The sequence below is a fragment of the Corythoichthys intestinalis genome, chromosome 20 (assembly GCF_030265065.1).
Source record: "Corythoichthys intestinalis isolate RoL2023-P3 chromosome 20, ASM3026506v1, whole genome shotgun sequence".
NCBI classification, from domain to species: Eukaryota; Metazoa; Chordata; class Actinopteri; order Syngnathiformes; family Syngnathidae; genus Corythoichthys; species Corythoichthys intestinalis.
This window is the reverse complement of record NC_080414.1, coordinates 13148319-13163972: the sequence shown is the minus strand read 5'-3', so window position 1 is coordinate 13163972 and position 15654 is coordinate 13148319.

Below are 15654 nucleotides of genomic sequence, written 5' to 3'. Positions count from 1 at the left end.
TGATGGGTATTTATTTGATGGGTTTTGCACTTTACCAAATTAGCTGCATTAGCTGTATGGCTGCTCCAAACAAAGTTTCGTTGTGCTTTTTGTAATGATGACAATAAATATTCTGAATCTGAATCTAGATTTCTAATTAAGCGTCTATCCAAGTCAATAGCAGGCAGTGAGGTGAAAAGAAGAAAGTGTCCTTAAAATGTAATGCTTCCTTATTGCTACTGCAGTGTCTTTAGATTGAATTGTTTCATTGTGTAGAGTTTATTGGGGTAGTTATATATTACAAGGACCATAGTCCTTTAACGGCCCAATAGTTCAAAAGTCTGACTTCCATGAAAATTGCGCCACTTAAGGCCGTTTCAAAATAGCAGCAGCCTAGTGTGAAGGGGGTAAGCGTTCAGCGTTGATTGTGTATGTGGGAGGGGACTTCTCTGCAAAAGTTAGCGATGGGCAGTCGTTTATGGCAGAACAGCAAGTTTGAATAAAATTGCGCCAAGAAGCGGGACTCAATACTCAGCCTTGCTCTATTTGCAGAGAGCGCCGCCGCGCTGACGTCAACAATGTATCTAAAAGCTGAGGGTCAGCCATACTTACAGTTGGGCAAATAAGTATTTAGTCAACCACCAATTGTGCAAATTCTCCTACTTGAAAAAATTAGAGAGGCCTGTAATTGTCAACATGGGTAAACCTCAACCATGAGAGACAGAATGTGGAAAAAAAAACCTGAAAATCACATTGTTTAATTTTTAATGAATTTATTTCCAAATTAGAGTGGAAAATAAGTATTTGGTCACCTACAAACAAGCAAGATTTCTAGCTGTCAAAGAGGTCTAACTTCTTCTAACGAGGCCTAACGAGGCTCCACTTGTTACCTGTATTAATGGCACCTGTTTTAACTCATTATCGGTACAAAAGACACCTGTCCACAATCTCAGTCAGTCACACTCAAAACTCCACTATGGCCAAAGAGACCAAAGAGCTATCGAAGGACACAAAAAAAAAAAAAAAAATTATAGACCTGCACCAGGCTGGGAAGACTGAATCTGCAATAGGTAAAACGCTTGGTGTAAAGAAATCAACTGTGGGAGCAATTATTAGAAAATGAAAGACATACAAGACCACTGATAATCTCCCTCGATCTGGGGCTCCATGCAAGATCTCACCCTGTGGCATCAAAATAATAACAAGAACGGTGAGTAAAAATCCCAGAACCACACGCGGGGACCTAGTGAATGACCTACAAAAAACTGGGACCACAGTAACAAAGGCTACTATCAGTAACACAATGCGCCGCCAGGGACTCAAACCCTGCACTGCCAGATGTCTCCCCTGCTGAAGAAAGTACATGTCCAGGCCCGTCTGCGGTTCGCTAGAGAGCATTTGGATGATCCAGAAGAGAACTGGGAGAATGTGTTATGGCCAGATGACACCAAAATAGAACTTTTTTGTAGAAACACAGCTTCTCGTGTTTAGAGGAGAAAAAATACTGAATTGCATCCGAAGAACACCATACCCACTGTGAAGCATGGGGGTGGAAACATCATGCTTTGGGGCTGTTTTTCTGCAAAGGGACCAGGACGACTGATCTGTGTAAAGGAAAAATGAATGGGGCCATGGATTGAGAGATTTTGAGTGAAAATCTCCTTCCATCAGCAAGGGCATTGAAGATGAGACGTGGCTGGGTCTTTCAGCATAACAATGATTCCAAACACACAGCCAGGGCAACAAAGCAGTGGCTTCGTAAGAAGCATTTCAAGGTCCTGGAGTGGCCTAGCCAGTCTCTAGATCTCAACCCCATAAAAAATATATGGAGGGAGTTGAAAGTCCGTGTTGCCCAACTACAGCCCTAAAACATTACTGCTCTAGAGGAGATCTGCATGGAGGAATGGGCCAAAATACCAGCAACAGTTTGTGAAAAGCTTGTGAAGAGTTCCAGAAAACGTTTGGCCTCTGTTATTGCCAACAAAGGGTACATAACAAAATATTGAGATGAACTTTTGGTATTGACGAAAGACTTATTTTCCACCATGATTTGCAAATAAATTCTTTAAAAATCAAACAATGTGATTTTCTGGGGTTTTTTCATCATTCTGTCTCTCATGGTTGAGGTTTACCAACGTTGACAAATACAGGCCTCTCGAATATTTTCAAGTGGGAGAACTTGCACAATTAGTGAAACCTTGATAAATGCACTTATTTTAAAGTTTCGCGAGCTCTGGGAAAAATGACTCTCATTCCCATGCTTGCTAAGCTAAATGGTACCCCAATGTGAGTTTGTGTGGAAATGTAGTTCAAGAACAACAACAAAAAAACTCTGCACCTTCTCACCGAAACAAGTAAAACTCTTTACGCTGCCATTATAATGTAGGGTGACCATATTTTGATTTCCAAAAAGAGGACACTCAGCCCGGCCTTAAGATACTTCAACTTTACTCGAAGTTCACTCAAGATGCCTATATCACTTTAATATATTTAAAGTGTGCCCCCTCACTCTAGATGGAAAAATGCATTTTTGAAAAAAAAATATATATAATGCAGTCAATACACATACAAAATGTAGGCTATGTGTCAACTAAACATTTTTATAAATTACTATAGCAACAAATTGACAAATCCTTGACAAATTGTTATTCCCATTCAATTGATATTCTCGTTTAATGTTCTAGATTGCACACAAACAATAACCGAAAAAAAAACTGACAAACTATTCAACCAGCATGTTGCCAAACGTTGCAGTTCAAAACTACGTTTTCCATAATGCCTAGCGTGGTTTAGCTTACTGATAGTTAGCTGAGGCAAAAATCAAACTTTGCTATAAAAGTTTACAATCACGGCAGCGTAACAATGCGACACCAAACGGGATTTTACAGTCAAAGCTCCGACAGAAGTTTACAGTTGCCATTATATATGTATTTATCGTAAAAAACGTAACAACTGGGCAGGCGTTGTGGCCAAAACGTCAACCCAGTAGATGGCGGTAATGCCTCATGATTAGGGATGGGAATCGAAATCCGATTCCAATTCGGAACCGGTTCCGAGTGTTTCGAGGCCTCGACATCACAATGAAAAAGCCTTAACGATCCCTTTAACGATTCCTAAAGACGCGTATTGCGTCGTGACGTGTCTTGTTGTCCAGACGCATCAAACTAGCATGGCGCCAAGAACCACTCGCTCCAAAGTTTGAGTACACTTCACCAGGAAAGAGTGTGAAAATGAAAGGTTACGACGGGTAAGCACGAGCATTGCAGCCATAAACATAACAATGACAGCACGTAGGTTCAAACGCTCGAAAGTGTGTCTTCACTTCAGGAGGAAAAATTACAACAAAGCGACTTGCAGTCATTGCAAGGTGGAGATAACTGCATCGGGAGGGAATACGACTGCAGTGTCCTCACCGAGACGCTAAGGCTAAGTCCTGGCTATACAGCTTTAAACTCCCAAATGACAATGCAGCAGACGTTGGTATAATTTGCTGACTTTATTCAACCATCACTTGAAGAGTGAAACTAAGAATAGAAATGAAACAAATCAATTTCGTCCCCGATAACAAACAGGTTTGCATCAACGTAAATCAGCGATGATTAGCTGCTAATAACAGTATGGTTAGCATTCGTTCGCTAGCATTAGCACATCGTTCAAACCACTACACAACTGGATTTAAGTGTCCGATCGCGAGTGGAAACACAACAACACAAAAGATGATACATACAGGCGTTGCCTCTGTAGATATTAACATTAACAAAGAACGTAGGCTCGTAGAAGTGTTTCCCTCTCTCACTTCGCTCGCTCACTCGCTTGGATGCGGCATTTCTTCGGGTGCCCAAACTGCGGCCCGCGGCCCAAATACGGCCCGCCTCCACATTTGGTCCGACCATTTTGAATTTTTTTTTTTCTCAATCGTGTTATATATTTCCTGGCCTTTTTCCTTGAAGAATTCAGAGAGGGTTATTTGGTTATTATCTATTTAATTAATAGTGTTTTTATTATTAATTATTATTATTATATCATTATTTTTATTTTATTTACTTTCATTCCGTGAAGAATCCAGAAAGGGTTATTTGATTGTTGCTTTCTGAAAAACAATAATTTTTGACATTTATGCACTTCTGCAATCGTCACACTTTTTCTGTTACAAACTGACCCCGGCCCCCCATCAGAGAAGGGAAAAGTTATGTGGCCCTCACAGGAAAAATTTTGGGGACCCCTGCTTTAACACATATTGCCAAAGGCAGAACAACAACCTATCTGCCAATATATGCCAATATTTTTTATTTCTATTAGATAAATGTTTCAGTAAAATGTTACACATTCTTGTGTATTTGCCACTTATTGCCACAGTTAACATTGAGGCTTTGGGCCTCTTTTGATTTCGTTGTGAGTTTGTAAGGTTGTGAGTTCTGATTAAACAAACTCGATGCCAATCAAAACGTTTGTTCTTCTTTTTCCCCAAATTAGAATCGATAAGAGAATCGATAAAGAATCGAATCGTTAAGCAATATCGATAATGGAATCGGAATCGTAAAAATCCTATCAATTCCCATCCTTACTCATGATAGGGGTAAACTACCAACAAAAACAAGAAGAACTACTCCTTCCCTCCCTTCTAGGACCCATGTCAACTGCTGCCACCCACCGGCCGGAGGGATTCTCTTCAAATTGGTCCCGTGAAAAATCATAAAAACCGAACATTTTTATGAAATTATAAAACCCGCCCGGACGACGAGGATACTACGTGAAAGAAGGACTTGTCCGGGCAAAAGAGGACGTTTGGTCACCCGATTATAATGCCCCCTATTCCTTGAAATAGAAAAATAAACACATTGGTGCTTGGGATGGTAACAAATATGCTTGCCGCATTTCACTTCCTGACAGCGTCTACGTCTGGCTATGTGGCTTCTCCCGTTTTGCGCTTGCCGCTCTTCACTCTGAGCTGATGCTAGTGTGGAAAGGACTTTATGGAGTTACTTACTTCTGATTAATTGCATTGTCTAGTTTACCCCACAGCTTTACTGAACAGGCCACAAGTGACAACATCACCAAACATAAATGCAAACTCTGAAATTTGTAAGATCTCAACAGTTATATTTATTGGCTGCAGAGACATTGTTCAGTCGTTTCCCCAATTTTAAAATAAGAATTCGCACTACATTGACGACACTAATTTCACAGGTTCACATCCACAAGTGCGCAATTTAATGAGTTGGCATTTGATGAGAGGAACGCTATTTGATTGTAAAAGTACTGGAAGCAAGATGGGATGCATTGCTGTCATCTTGTGGTTATCTGCAGTCACTTCATGAATCTGCAGTAGTTTGAGTCCTTTACAAGAAGATGAGAAACATGCAGGCTCCAAAATAACAAGCACATTTTGACAAATGCAATTGTAGAAATTAGTTTTTAAATGTAAAGAGGAAAAAGTATCCAGAAAAAAAATATTGAGAAAGGTACATACACCTGCAAAATCAATTTTAGTCAAGCAATAAAGAATTTGAACTTTGCTACTTTATGCCACTGAAGTGCAAACCAAGAATTGTCGAGTTCCTTCTTACCGCCAATGACCATTGCCCACATGCACGTGGCGACCACCAAGCCGACAGCAGATGTCCTCGTCATTCTCAACATGTGGTCAATCAAACCATTAGCAAAAGCCCACAAACTAGTATGAACACGTGCACCTGAAACTTCTCAATCCCCACCGAAAATCTCAAGTCTTTCTGAGGTCTTCATTGTACTCAATGAACAATGAGGCATTAGCTTGGTATACATAATTTGGTTTTTCGCGCCTTTGGCTTTACTCCACCCACATACTCTATAATAAAAGGTGACTTTTGGTCTGTGATAAAGTTGTTTCACTTTGGTTTTTCCTTGTAGTGTCACATCTGAAGCACGTAAAAGACATCTTGAATGAAATAGACCAGTTTTACTTGTTTGACTGCTCACACTATTTACAATAGCCAGCTTTCGTCTTCTCTTTTAAAAAATGTATTCGATTGATTAAACTTTGATTTAGGACAATAGAGCAGAGATCCTCGTTGGCAGCCTGTTGACCTTTGTGAAATATCATTAAATTACAGTACATTAGGCATTTATCGTTTTTGAACTAGAAATAAATACAATAGTCCATTAATTGGTAAAATTCGGGAAGTTTTGTCCTCGGGCAAGTACCAGGTAAAATAAAACACAGTGATTATCCTTGAAGTAGAGAACAAGTTGTATGAATGTACAGGACATGTTTAAGAAAAACACTTTTATTATTTTACAATACAGTATGTACAATTCATTAAATTAAAGAGTCAGCAAAATCTAATGCACCCATTTCCCACTTGTGTTTAAAAGGCAGCATGAGGTAGTTTCAATGTCTCCATCTTTGTCCAATTTCTAGTGACACTAGTGGTTAAAATTTCAATTCATCCCACGTACAAGTACCGTATTTTTCAGACTATAAGTCGCACCTGAGTATTGGAGGAGTTCCCAAAAATCGATTATTACATGCATCGCGATTCGACACGTGACGATTCGATTACGATTCATAAAGGTTCAAAAACGATTATTTTACCCTCATAACTTTATGGCAGCCGCTCGTAGCAGACCGAAATTCAAGACACGTCTGCCGCCCGGGCACCGTTAACGTTATGATGGATGCTGCTGGTTACTGAGAGAGATTTACTCCTTTTTAAAAGACTGAAAAATAAATTTGTGTATGAGACAGGCAGGACAGAAGCGCGTCCCTTCACAAGTTATTATTTAGAGCAAGAGGGGAAGAGAGATAGTTCGTTGCGCCTTGTCTTTCAGGTGTGCAGCACAGCAGTAGTTTTAAGGCATTTCAATTAAAAAATGTCCTGAGTGTGTTGCTAAGACCCATGTGCATCTATATGAGGTGAGTACACGAACCCTCCTTTACTGTTTAGCCTTTATTGTTGTTGTTTTTGAGATGTTAATAGTTAGTGCCGAGCGCTAAGCTAATTAGCTAATTCGCTAACGTGTATTTCATATGCAGAACGTGTAAAACCATGATTAAGTACAGCGGTAACACTACAAACATGTGAAATAGTACAGAAATCTGTGAAAACAAAGTATATTGGTTAAAAGAAGTCTTATTTCTAAGACACTTTGTTTCCAGAAAATGGATTGCTAAAATCAAAGAAAACTTTTTAAATTAAAAATTGAATGTTCAAATGCAAATATTTGAGTCTCAAATATCTGTTCGCATTCAAAAATGTTTTTTCTATAATTGAAATTTTTCTTTTTTTTTTGATTGAATTATAAAGACACAAATGTCCAGGCCAAAATGTGGCCCAAACGCAAAACAATATTACTTCAATCAAAAAAAGTTGCTTCAATCAAAAAAAAAAAAAAATTCAAAGAAAAATAGCTTTCAAATGCTTTTTTTTGAGTGTCAAAGTTATTTTTGCATTCAAACACATTTTTAATCAAATAATGAAGACACAAATCTACCTCCGTATGGTTCCGCCCAGGGGATACAATTTTTGACTGGGGTAACTACATTGGCACGACACCAGCGGGCGTACCATATTCAATGGATGACGATCTTGGCGAAAAGTATAGCTGTCTTAAGCAGCCTGATTTACAATTCCCCTCAGGAATGATGGGAAACAAAAAATCGCTCATTTTCAATTTATTATTACAAATATTCTTGTAAGTTAATTTTATTGCTGACACTACGTTTTGGGGTCATCAACATGTTTGTTGAATTGAATTGGTAACAGTGTTAGTGCTTGTTTCTCTGTGTGCCCGGTGACTGACTGGCAACTCGTCTGTCGATTGTCTCCATGTGCCTTAGTTTCTACCATCTGGGTCATCTCCCGTTGTTGTGTTCTTCAGGTTTGTTGGCCAAATCTTCCATAGGATTCACTCCTTCACTCAGAGGAAACATCTCCGGTTGAATTTCACTCGCCCTCTCTAGACAGCCGTTCAAAAAATATTTTTGTAGTTGAATATTTTGAATGTTTTTTTCATTGAGCTCAAGGTTGAGTTCTTACTTGCTCCTTGGGAATGTCTTATAAGACTCCCTCACCTTTGGATGACTTCAGAGCACGGTGGCAGCATCGACGATTCCTCTCGATATAATATACAATAAACGGCGCAGCTACTAATACGAGTGTTCCCAGCACGCCCAATACAATGTCCATCGCTTTGGGATAACCTGCAAATGAAGATAGAAACAGATGTGCTGAATAAGCACTTTTGTGACACTGATTAATCACGAATTGGTGAGTTTTGACACTTTTTTTGTGACATTATAGATATCTCACCGTGCTCCGTCACCCTTAAGAAAACGACGTTAACGCGCGTTTGCGTGGCGTTACTCAGAGTGCACGTGTACGTTCCGCTTTCGTCGGGTGTCAGATCCTGCAGTTGGAGGCTTCCGTCCTCCGATACGTCCTTCACGTACTTTGTCCAGGTGTTTGTGACGGTGGGTTTTTGGCCGGCGTGCCTTCTAGCGATGACGTCGCTATCGTTGAAGGTCCACACGAGGCTGCTTTCGTCAGTCACGGGTGAACACTTGATGCTTTCTGAGTGGGACATGTTCAGACCTGGAAGGAGACGGAATTTGTTTCTGATGTGAATCATTTTTTGTCTTGGATTTGGGACATAAATGGTCAAGCTCTACGAAGCAACCAGGTGAACGTCTCACTTGTCTTCCTCCACGTGGCTCTCCTGCTCTTGTTCAAGCCACTGATGTCGCAGATGTATTCCATGTCATCCAAGTCATCCATGAGGTCGAGAGAGCTGTTGATGCTGTAAAGTTTTGTCCGCGGCTCCTGGTGGATGCTGCTGGTGTTTCTCAGTGCCTGTTCCGGCGTAGGCTCGGTGGACCAATGGAGTTGGGGTACAGGGAAGATTCCTTCTGAGCTACAGATCAGTTGCTTGCCAATATCTTTAATCTGGACTGTTGTAACTGGGGCTGAGTTACAAGCATACGGAAAGAACAATGTCTAAATTCTGGAAAGGGAGACAACCAATCCCTGGATGGATTAGACCAGGGGTCCCCAAACTTTTTCCTGTGAGGGCCACATAACTTTTCCCTTCTCTAATGAGGGGCCGGGGTCAGTTTGCAACAGAAAAGGTGTGACAATTGCAGGAGTGCCTAAATGTAAAAATTTATTGTCGCCTGATGCGATAAATTCATGACAAGCTTTACTTAGAGCCAATTAACATTAATTAATTATATTAACAATTAATGCTTGATTAACATCAACTGGCACAACAAAATTGGCATTACTTTGAAGTGAAATGTAAAGAAATAAAAAGCACCAATTCAAAATAAAGGGCATTATGTGGCTCCCACATTAACTCCAACCCTTTTTAAAAGTGGGATGTCCTCCTCATAAGACCTTATTGAACGTGCATGTTTAGCTTTGTAAAATGCGAGCAAAAACACGTTTGTCAGTGCATGTCGCTGTTCATTACCTTTATTCCGCCACTTGTCCATAGGGTGAGCGGGGTCCTGTTTGACATCGATAGTTTGCTTAATTGCCACATGCTCTGTTTTTTTCGTGGTTTTCAAAGTTTCGATGGCTGAAATTCTTTGACCCTACATAAAATGCGCTGCTCTTATCGGCGACATTGGGATTCTCACAGCACATTTTGTACCGCATTTCCGTGCGGGCATCATTTGCTTCTAGCCATGGTACCTCCTACTTTTCAGCAAAAGTCCTTTTTTTCGGTAGCTCCGGTGACGTCTCTGTCGTCTGTCTGTCTTTTGACGGGGGTGGGGGAACACGGAAGTAATTACTCAGTGTGGCCTGCCTCTTTGACATTTTGAGAAGTTATTTTCTCGTGTCCGCCGCAAATACGGTGGTCAGCCATCGGTACGCAAAAGCGCATGGAAGTCGTTGAGGGCCAGCGCGTTTGTCTACGTCCGGTACGCATGTGCGCATGCGGACCACTTATGTGCACCCCTGAATATAATATAATATATAGGGCTGTCAAAATTTATCGCGTTAACGGGCGGTAATTAATATTTTTAAATTAATTACGTTAAAATATTTGACGCATTTAACACACATGCCTCGCTCAAACAGATTAAAATGACAGCACAGTGTCATGTGCACTTGTTACTTGTCTTTTTGGGTGTTTTGTCACCCTCTGCTGGCGCTTGGGTGCGACTAAGTTTATGGGTTTCAGCACCTTTGTGTAATTATTGACATCAACAATGGCGAGCTACTAGTTTATTTTTCGATTGAAAGTTTATTAAAACGAAAACATTAAGAGGGGTTTTAATATAAAATTTCTATAACTTGTACTAACATTTATCTTTTAAGAACTACAAGTCTTTCTATCCATGTATGGCTTTAACGGTTAATAATGTTAATGCCATCTTGTTGATTTATTGTTATAATAAACAAATACAGTCCTTATGTACCGTATGTTGAATGTATATATCCATCTTGTGTCTTATCTTTCCATTCCAACAATTTATTTTACAGAATATATATATAATTTACAGAAAAATATAGCATATTTTATAATGGTTTGAATTGCAATTAATTGCGATTAATTTCGATGAATTGATTTTTAAGCTGTAATTAACTCGATTAAAAATTTTAATCGTTTGACAGCCCTAAATATAATATAATATAACAAATAATAATAACACTATTAATTAAATTGATAATAACCAGATAACCCTCTCTGGGTTCTTCACAGAAAAAAGCCAGGAAATAAATAACACTATTGAGGGGAATTTTTTTTTTTTTTTTTCTGTTCAAGGGGCCGGACCAAATGTGGAGGCGGGCCGTAGTTTGGGGACCCCTGGATTAGGCTTACCTTCAACATGGAGTCGGACGAAAGACTCTGTTGTGAGCATTACTGTTCCTACGTAGTACTTGTACCTCCCTTCGTCTGCAACAACAACATTCTTCAACAGCAGAGATGCGTTCCCCTCTTTGATCTTCTCCTTGAAAAGCGAGGTTCTGCCCTTGTAACGCTCGTTCTGATTGGCCAGCTGGTCAGCCTCATGATAGAATGAGTGAACGTAGACTTCCTTCACTGACACATGGCGCCAGTGGACAACCACGTCATCTCCGATTGGAAATTTGGCCTCTAAAATGCAGCTTGTATTCCAACGACACCAAATGTCCCCATCTGCAAAACATCAACAAGCATGAAAACATGGAAAATTTAAAATCTCATACCGAAAGAATTCCTTCTGAAAATGACTACGGCATGATAAGGCGACTTGGTAGAAATTTTTGACCTTGTCCATGGGATCAACACCCCACCCCAAAAAGAAATCGTCCAATCGTGGCTGTTTTCAGTCAATGAGCAAGATACACCCTTCCACCAATGGGTTTATCCCTAGTAAACGTCCAATCCATTTGAACTGGGTGAGTGGCAGCAGATGAACGAACCCTCCCACTTAAAATGGATTGCAATATAATTACTGTATTTTTTAGTGTATAAGTCGCTCCTGACTACAGGTAGTCCCTGGTTACCACGTACCCGACTTACATGATTTCCTTTTCGCTGTTTTTCTCCTATGTTTGTTTGCTTTTAAGTCACGTAGCTGTGTCTCGTTCGCCACCTCTTATCATTGATGATAAATAGAGATGTCCCAATCGATCGGGTCCAATCACGTCATTTTCAAAGTATCGGAATCGGCAAAAAAAATCGGCCATGCCTTTTTATAATATATATTAAGCCCAGGGGTCGCGTTAACCGGATATTTTCCGTCGTTGACCGTTTTTTAAAAATGGTGACGGAAAAAAATGGTCCATCTGTCATTTTGACAGGTTGCAATTCACACCCCAGACCACAGGATGGCGAGTGAGCATATTAATTAGCTATTGTCTCTCTTGATGCATGACGTTGTTGGCCTTACTCGAAAAAATGTCCGAACTAGCATTCAGGTGTAGCAAACACGGAAACGTTAGGAAGCTTTGGAGAGCATTGTCTAAGGCAGGGGTCAGCAACCCTGGTCCTCGAGTGCCACTATCCAGCTTGTTTTCCATCTCTCCCTCCTTTGACACACCTGAATCAAATGATCAGCTCATCAGCAAGCTCTGCAGGAGCCTGATAACGATCATGATTATTTGATCCAGGTGTGTTAAAGGAGGGAGGCATGGAAAACAAGCTGGATAGTGGCACTCGAGGACCAGGGTTGCTGACCCCTGGTCTAAGGCTACGTTCAATCTACAGGTCTTAATGCACGAATCCAATTTTTTCGTGTTTTTCCGACTCGAGTCAGGCATTAACTTGACGGTCTGAACGGGACAAGTCGCATAGAAGTGGACCATTTCAAATCCGATCTGGGTCATTTTTGTATGTGGTTCAAATCCGATCTGGGCCACATTTTTCCAGACTGTTGCGGCGGTCTGTACCGTCCAGTGTCCCAAATCTGATTTCAGCTGTGCGTTATTAGCGCCTAGCTTGCAGTGAACACGGCTTTTGGGGAAGGGCCGGGCTTGACAACAGTCATAAAAAAATAAAAATGGGTTGAGGATAAGCATGAGAATGATCGGTTTTCTCTCTGCTCTATGTGAGCTATATTTCAACATTTCCTACACGGCCGAGAGTCGGGAGAGGGGTCTGGCTGCAGCCTGTCTTGGAGAGTCGGGGCAAACTGCCTGTATGTGTGTGTAACATGCACGGACAGTGTGTGCATGCTATCGATCCATATAAACTGTAAATATAAGCCTAAACGGGGATTATTTATGTCTGTTATTTGTCTCCTCCTTTTGAAAAGCAAAATATGATATCCCTGGAATGACGGATGACTTGTCATTTGTTTTGATGCTTCTGCGCACCGGCGCGTGTCGGACTGCGAATTAGAGCGCATGCGTAATACTTGAATGGTCTCAATGGACAAAAGCAGTCTGAACGCGCACGCCATAAAAACGGATATGACAAAAAATCGGATTTGTGCATTAAGACCTGTAGTATGAACGTAGCCTAATTGAATGAGCAGGGACAAACAGCTTGGAGTCAGAAGTACGTGCGCTATTCTCAAACCTGAACGGACCCTGAGTCTAGGATGACAAATCAACAGAGCAGAGAGTAGACACAACATGGCTGGTAGTTTCTTCAATTTATTCAGAGTTGAGTAAGTAACGCACCGCTTTTGACCAACACTGCTATTGAATATGTCATTATTATCATTTAAAAAATCTAAGTGACGGGTAAAAATAGATTATGACCGGATTTTTATGACCCTGTCAGTCAATGACAGACAATGAAAAAGTCTAGCGCAACCTCTGATTAAGCCTGAACGATGTATCATTTAAACATCGCCATTCCGACGTGTGCGTGCGCGATAGTCCCATTGCAAGGACGTGCGATCGTTTTTATTTTTTTTAATCCACGAGGGATACTAGAATTTTTTTTCGGCCAGTAGCAGCCACTGTAATTAATGTACTAAGATATCAATGTTGTGGAGGTGGGGGAAACACGACTAATTTTGCTACTGAAAATCTGACCTGCATCAGAGTAAACAATTAATTTAAACTCATTGTTTGCATTATGTGCATTACGTTAATGCAACGTGGTGGCTTCAGAGTGCAAAGGACAGTGACATGAACATGACCTGACATGAAAAAAAAACTCTGCGAAATTAAATCACACATCAGAATTTCAGGAAAGTTTTGGGGTAGTCTAGTATGCCTGAGATATACATCGATCTTTGGATATCTCAATTTTTTTTTTCATTAATTGCTTTCCAAATTACTTTTATATTACTCAGCAACCCACCTCTGAAGGGAAGTATCTTTTCTTGTATTTACCGATCAACTGTTTGTGTTACTCTAACACACTTAATGTAATCAATCAGGGAATAGTATCTTTTCTCGTATTTACTGTTTGACTGTTTGTATTACTCTAACACATCCAATATAAAATAAATAGCACTTATACCAAAGTTTAAGAAAAACAAGCAGAATATATTTGCCATAGGGCATAAGAGATACATGACGCCTTCTTATCACAGAAGCCCAACGTCTGCGTCATGCAACTGACTGAGCAAGATTGACGCTGACCAGGCAAGACATTTACAAGCCCATATCTGCACCACCAACTCCCACAATCAATTCTCCCGGACAGTCCAGAACAAATGGCGGGATGTCCTTTCCCAACACAAGGAACACCGGAGAACGCAGGATATCCAACTGATATCACGACTGATAGGACTCCAAGAGCCCCTTTGACAATGAGATGGTAAAATCCACAACCCTCGTTGCCCTGACAACAGTAACTCCCGAATCCTCCTGTCCAATCCACAAACAGACAATAATCCTAAACAACACCCAAGCACACGAGAGCCTTCAAAAAGACTGAATGTTTAACTAATCGTTGTCATTTTTCTCGGGAACCTTTTGGTGACCTTGGAACGAGTCTGCCTGTTTCTGTTTCTGTTTCGCCTTGCTGTTTGATTGCTGTCGACCTGAATCAATTGTCAACTTGTGCTTCGAAGCTTTTTCCAGCTTCCAAAATGGAGTCAGTACAATGGGTTTAGACTAAGGTGAACGCGCGGAGTTTGGCCTTTTGGCCGGGTTGTCGGGATTCCGCCGGCCCGGGTCGTTGGTGCTGCGCCAGCGCACGTCTGGCGGTTCGGCTGGCGTGATTCCGGCAATCTGGCTAAAAGGTCAGATTCCTTCACTGGGTAAACGACACCGGCTCGGTGATGACCGTCCCTGTTAGCTTGCTATTAGCCCGCTAGCTTATTGAACAACGTTCATTTTCACCCCTGGACCGGTGTTTGGACCATATTTCCCTTGGTATTGTTATGCAGCCATTGAAGTATGTTGTTTGTAAGCAAATATGTCTCACTTTATTTACTTTAAAGCATTATTGTACGCTCTTTGTCATTATTGTATTTTCTAATTTTGTGTTCGTAGTTGGACGGTGACAAATTAATACATGAAAGTTGTAACAAGAACTATGATGTGATCGATGTTACCGGAGGGATGTAATATCTCTGTTTTATTCTTCATTTTATTAATATGACATATAATACATGTTTTTGGATAGTTATGTAGAGGTTTATGGAGTATTTATGGGTACTTAAAGGGTTAATTCCGATTTACGCGGAAATTCAGTTTACGTCGCCAGCGTTGGAACAAAACTTGTTCGTAACCCAGGGACTACCTGTATAAATCGCAGGACTAGCCAAACTACAAAAAGTGCAACATAGTCCGGAAAATATGGTAATTTACATTTAAATAAGTATGCTGGAATTTAGTATTAAAAGAAAGATATTTTTTATATATGTTTAAAAAAAAAAAAAAAAAAAAAAAAAGAGTATCGGCCGATACCACACAGCCAGGTATCTGTATTGGGAGTCAAAAAATGGTATCAGTATGAAGTGTGTTTGATATTATTGAGTTTCATATTAACATTTTGAGTGTTTAAACTGTGCTTAATCATAAGAATATGTAAAGAAAGTGCTCATAAATAAGGAGTCAAATAGATTGTATTGCTTCCTTATTGCTGTTGAAATCATGTGATTCACATACTTGACCGAAATCATAGTTCATTTGTGACAAAAAAAAAAAAAGTACACATGTACCGTTGTTAATATAACTTACCTTCATTTGACTTGACATGAAATGGAATGATACAAACTGAAAAAAGAAACTTTTTGTGTTTGTGTTTTATAAGATTAGATTTAACTGTCTGTTTTGCCACCTTTTTCAATCAGTG